Here is a 6,834-nt window from a genome sequence, read left to right on the forward strand (position 1 = left end):
TTTCGCGCAGCTCGAGCAGGTCTCGCGCCATAAACAACACTTCTTATAGGAAATCACCTCGTAGGTCACAGTCAAGGGATAGGTCCATTCTATGTCATTATTGTGCAAAACCAGGACACACAAGGTATGAATGCTTTATCAAGGCAAAAGAGGACAAACAAAAGACACAAGGATTTGGTCCTTACTGTAGGCATCATAGATACCAAGGGCACTGGACTAGTGATTGCAAAACAGTAGAAAAAATTGTGTCTATGTTCAAATCGGGGGAAGACCAAGTCATGACAAAAAACGAACAAACGTAAAGAAGAACAAGGCTAAACTTCACATAGGAGGCATGTTGGGAAATGAGTGTATCTTGATACCAGCTGTATGTGAGGATCAAAACGTTTCCTTATTTTTAGATACAGGCTCTCCAGTGAACTTAATAACACATGAAGAACTAAATAAAATTCTTAAAAATAAAAAGAAAGTAACTTTTCTGGATGAAACTGATTTAGATTTATACACAGTAGATGGACAAGAGATTACAGTGAAAGGTATGATAAGATTAAATCTCAGTTTCACAGAAACTACAAGACCATTCTCTGCATTTTTCTATATCGTTGAAAACTTAGCAATTAAAGCTCATATGTTACTGGGCTTAAGATCCATGAGAGCTGAGAACATAACTATACTCCCACAAATGAATGGAATAGACTTTGATAATGAATTCATAGAGGAAATAACTTCAGAGCCCTCACCGATTGGTAGAAGAGAGCCAAAAAGAATTGGTAATATTAAAGGCTTAAACAAACATACACAAACAGATGAGTGTATAGATCCACTCCCACCACCAACCCCATCCTCCAGAATTAGTGACCCAGATAACAGTACTGATTTATCAATTTTTCCAGCCCATCTCACTAATGATTTAGTTATACCACCTAATTCATACATGAAGATTACCATACAGAGCAAATTACGGAATAGTACTGTTCTTGTCTTAGAAGAATTATGTAAAGTAAAGGGATTGTCAGTAGAAAACGCATTATGTCATACGAACGACGAAGGGCAAACTCAGATATTCATAATTAATCACATGAATGGGGAAGTTCAGTTGAAAAAGGGAACTTGCATAGTTAATATTGAAAAATGTCCCGCCCCTGTGAAGGAAATAGTTATAGTTGGAGTAACAAGTGAGATAAAATCTACGGATAGAGAAAGAATAAAAGAGAATTTAATTCACTCAGGTGAATTTGATGAAGAAAATGATTTGTTAACCCTGCTGGAAACACACAGGGACACCGTAGCATTGCCTGGAGAACAATTAGGGTGTACTAACTTGATTAATCACATGATTAATGTACACCCAGAAACACCACCAATTTTCGTACCAGCTTACCGCATACCACACTCCCAAACGTACACTTGCAAATCAGTATGTCGATGAAATGTTAAAACTTGGAATTATTGAGCCTTCAGTCTCCCCGTGGAATGCCCCCCTATTTTTCGTGCCCAAACGAAATGGAGAAATGCGTGCGGTAGTAGATTACCGTAAACTAAATTATCACACAATCCCAGACAGATTTCCCATGCCATTGCTAAGCCATGTTCTACAGAATATTGGTCCTGAGAATAATATATTCTCGACCATCGATCTCCTAAACGGCTACTATCAGATTCCGGTATCTAAGGAGTCACGTAAATACACTGCCTTTTCAACAAACAGAGGCCATTATTAATATACAAGAATGCCAATGGGACTGAGGACAGCCCCAGGCACATTCCAGCGTCTTATGAATTACGTATTGTCCGGAATTTTAGGACAAGGAATATTTGTTTATCTTGACGATATTATAATCGCAACGAAGAATATTAAGGATCATCTCAGGAAATTAGACTTACTCTTACAAAAGCTTAGTGATGCTGGATTAAAAATTAAACTTTCTAAATGCAAATTTTGCTTTAAGGAAATAAATTTCTTAGGCCACAAATTAAGTTCTGATGGTATTCACACCACTGATGACAAAATACAGGCAGTGAGAGATTTTCCTGAACCCACTACGACTGACGAAGTTAGACAATTTTTAGGTCTGGCTGGGTACTATAGGTCATTCGTACCACAGTTCTCTCATATAGCCTTTCCTCTATTCCAACTACTCAAAAAGTTGCTGTATTCCAATGGGAAGAAGAACAAAAAAGGGCATTTAACAATCTAAAAATTAAACTAACAAATGCACCTTGTTTAGCATATCCGGATTACACAAAATCATTTCTTATTTGTACAGACGCATCAGTTAAAGGATTAGGGGCTGTACTGATGCAGGAAGATAAAAGAGGAAAGAATCAACCAATTGCATTTGCCAGCAGACAAACAAGAGGTGCGGAGAAAAATTATTGCACTACAGACTTAGAGGCACTTGCAGTGGTTTTTTCATTACAAAAGTTTCGAGATTTGGTATATGGTTACGAAATCCACTTATTCACCGACCATAAACCACTGGTGGGTATGTTTAAAGAAAAACTCCTTTCTGGGAGGAGAGCAAGATGGAAGTGTACAGTTGAAAACTACAATGTACAAATTCATTATATACAAGGTAAAATGAACATAGTAGCTGACTCATTATCTAGGAACCCGAACACAATTCAGGTTGCGGCGTTAGATCTCAAAGGAAATATCCCAAACCACGAGGATATCGCAAAGGCACAAAGACTTGACCCAATATGGTCTAAAGTAATATACAAGTTAGAAAGTGGAGATGACATACAATTACCCAAACTGCATGTCCCACTTGAACAATTCACAATGGTCAATAATACATTATACAAAATTAACTCTAAACAACCAAAACGCTAAAGAAATACTAACCAGTTGGTAGTACCTAATGACATGATACCCCAAGTATTACGATTGATACACGACAGCCCACATGCAGGACATCCTGGAAAGGATAAGACATTCAACCAAGCCCAGCTATTATATTACTGGCCTTCATTACGAAAAGATATAAACAATCATATAGACAGATGCGAATCATGTGCGAAACACAAAGGATACCCAATCACACCTGCACCGATGGGTAATTACCCTGTACCACATCAACCATGGGACGTTGTCGCTGTTGATTTACTCAAGATGCCATTATCATACAATAATAACCTATACTTATTCGTTGCAATGGATCATTTTTCCCGTTATGTCATTTTAGCTCCAATTAAAGATAAGACAGCAGAGACAGTAGCAAAGGCAATAACAGATAATGTAATATGTCGCTTTACTACCCCAAAGGTACTAGTAAGTGATAATGGAGGAGAATTTAATTCTGAGATCTTACAAGAAATATGTAAACAATACAACATCAAAAAGGTTAACGTTTTGGCCTATCACCCAGCATCGAATGGGTTGGTAGAGAGACAAAATAAAAAGGTATTAGATGTGCTACGACACATTCTCAGTGAAAATTATGCAAGCTGGGATGATTGGATTCGCAGAGTAGAGGCCTCAATTAATGGGTCTATAAATAAATCCATCGGTGACACACCACATTTCATTATATATGGCACAGATAAAAAATTACCATATGAGCTCCTAGAAGGTGACAGCATGCCTATATACAATTACGATGATTACTCTAAACTCCGTTTACGTGAATTCCAGGACATTCACAAAAGAGTGAAAAAACAATTAACGATGTCCAAGGAAGAAATGACGGAGGCATTTAACAAGAAGGCAAAAGATTCACCTATCAGCTTAGGAGACATTGTTTACGGTGTCATTCATACGGGAGACAATAAATTATCCCCAAAATTTGAGGGCCCATACAGAGTAATTAACATAAAAGCAAACAAAGTTTTAATTAAGTCACTTTCAAGTGGCGAGGAGAAACAAGTTCATATTGACCATTTAAAACGAGTTTCAAGGGAATTATCACATAATTATTCAGCCTCGGATACAACCGAACAGGTGAACGTACCTCAAGAAACCAAGCAAGAACACAACAATGATTACAAAAAGAAATTAAGGTCATATACCAAACAATCGAACATAGGTGCAACTGTTCCAATCAAATCTACAGTACATCATTTACGAGAATTAAATATCGATTTAAACTCCTTCTATAACTGAAATAACAATCAACCGTAACGCACATCATCACTATCATCGACCACAGCATTATAGGAAATTAATAGATTTTTTTTTCGGTAGGTTACGATGAAGGGACTTATGCTATGGATTCTCCTCTACATAGCAAGAGGATATGCGCACTTAGACCCCAAACATATAGTACGACAAGGATGCCTCATAGCTCCAACGGCCACGACTACAATCGTTAAGGACGTCATGAGTACTGAAATAAGTCTAGATTACTTGTATGACTTACCTACTTATCTAGACAGACTTGAGACGCCGATGCGAACTCTGGACTTCATGATAGGAAATTATGTTTCACAAGCACATAACACCAAGGAAGTGAATGAAATGGTAAAGTTAGCGAAATGGAAACTAGAACAGGCGAAGTCAACTATGCTCGTCATGATCCAAGATCTCCCATCTTATGGAACGGAGGTACTGAGCGACAGGAACAACATCACACGTACTCGCCAAAAGCGCGGTTTGTTCGACCTGGGTGGCGCAGTTCTTGGGAACATCTTTGGATTGGCTACAGAGGATGACCTTAAAGAATTAAACAACAAATTTAATAAGATAGCTCAGGTACTAACATACCAAGATAAATTCATCACAGGACAGAACTCAGCAATGAAGACAGTTGTGAAAAATCTGAAACAAGCAGAAAACGTAGCTCTCGAGAGTGTAGATAAAATAAATGAATTAGAGGGAAACGTTACTCTTTTCCAGCACTTCTCCATCATCACAGAACATATTGACACGATTCTACTACAATTAGAGAACACTAGAGATCGTTTCAGGGCACTTATGCAAGGAATTTCGAATGCTGGTGATGGCAAGATCACGATTGACTTACTCCCAGTTCATGAGCTACGTCAGATAGTTAGTCAAGGCATACATAAACATAAATTGAAGCCGTTGTTCCGCAGTAGGGAATTTATGCAATATTACCCGTATTTAGACGCAACACTAACACCAACATCAGTGGTAGTTCATGTACCATTCATCACTGAAGACCTGTTCACAGTATAGCAAATACACCCCTTCCCCTATAAAAATAGCAACACTTTGGTCATCATCAACATCAACACAGACACCGAACTCATCATGGTCTCCAAGAGACGGGACACTGTCACTTTCGCAAGTGAGTCAACGGTTGAACGAAAGTGCCGCACATCCTTACATGCTGTTCATCTTTGTCCTGCGTACATTTTCACGTTTCAGCCTACTGATACAGTCCCTTGTGAAATGGCTATCATCAGAAATGACAATATTCATCATCATTGCAACTTCACTTTTGCTCCAGATAAACTTGTACACCATCAACGCATTGGACACTCACAGTTTTTTTATTTCCCTCATTACACATCAGTTTACATAGTCTGTCCAGATATACCACCATCTCATACATCAGCATCAGGATTATACATAGCACCAGACTACTGTGCGGTATTTACACCAGCCATGTCTACTTTATCCACCATCAATCACTACGCCATTCTCAATCATACACACAAACATTTCCACCCACTGCCTGATATGAACTTAAACATGAGCACAAGTATTAAGCTGACTTCACCTAAGTTTGAAACTATGCAGCTGATCAATGAAACAATGAAGCCCTGGCAAAGATTTGAGTTTGAGTATGTTCAACCCATATTATGTGTATAGCCCAGCACCTACTGTCTTTATAATCGTCTGCATTGTAGTTGCAGTACTGCTGTTCGCAATGCACAGAATGCATGCAAGAATTGCTAATTTGGAGTCATTATTTAGTGGGGGGAGAGTTAACATCACAGTTAACCACCCTGAATGAAGTGTATATTTTTTGTATATAGTATTAATTATATATATATATATATATATATATATATATATATATATATATATATATATATATATATAAAATACAAAGAAGAATGACCCATATCTGGCAGACCAGTACCATTATCTTTAAATGAAATATTAATAACTCTTACCATAATCTTAATTTTAAACTATTTTTTATTCTTGCATGTATGCATTTCACTATAATAACCCAAGTACATACTGTATTACAGTTAAATAATTTACTTTAATGCATTTATTCAAATATGTATACAACTTGTTTAAAATGTAATATTACTGAATAATCACTATTTACTATGAATATTATATGTATACAATATTCATTCAATTATGTTACTTTTACAATATTATGTATTTCACTTCATTAGCTTATAAGTTCATTATAATGTATATATAATATGTATTAATATGTTAGGACTATTAACTGTCGATGGTACGCCATTTTCGCGTGACCGAGCAATGTATTGTAGTTACAAATCATAACAGATAGATAGATAAATAGATAGATAGACAGCCCTATGCGAGCCTGGGAAAAGGAAATGAGCTTGCAAATTACACTGAGGAAAGCTGACGACAGCGGCCAGTAAGGACATGATGCAGTTAGTTGTCAGCAAACCACCCGGGAACAAAGCCCTGGTGACCATACACACACATACACACATACTCACACATAGGCTTCTTAAACTTTCCATCCACGAGGAACACACGTGATACGTCTCCTGTTTCACCAGAATTTAGGAAAGAGAGCTCAAAAGGAGACAAGCCATACAAGAGGCAGGTCGCAGTGAGAAGGGCTTGGCAGATAGAGAGATAGAGAGAGCGAGACAGAGAGATAGCTAGCGGGACTGGACTCTATACTCCGCTCTGTGTGAGAGACT

This window comes from Coenobita brevimanus, chromosome 25, assembly GCF_032717465.1.
Source record: "Coenobita brevimanus isolate Jiangsu-jjx chromosome 25, ASM3271746v2, whole genome shotgun sequence".
NCBI lineage: Eukaryota > Metazoa > Arthropoda > Malacostraca > Decapoda > Coenobitidae > Coenobita > Coenobita brevimanus.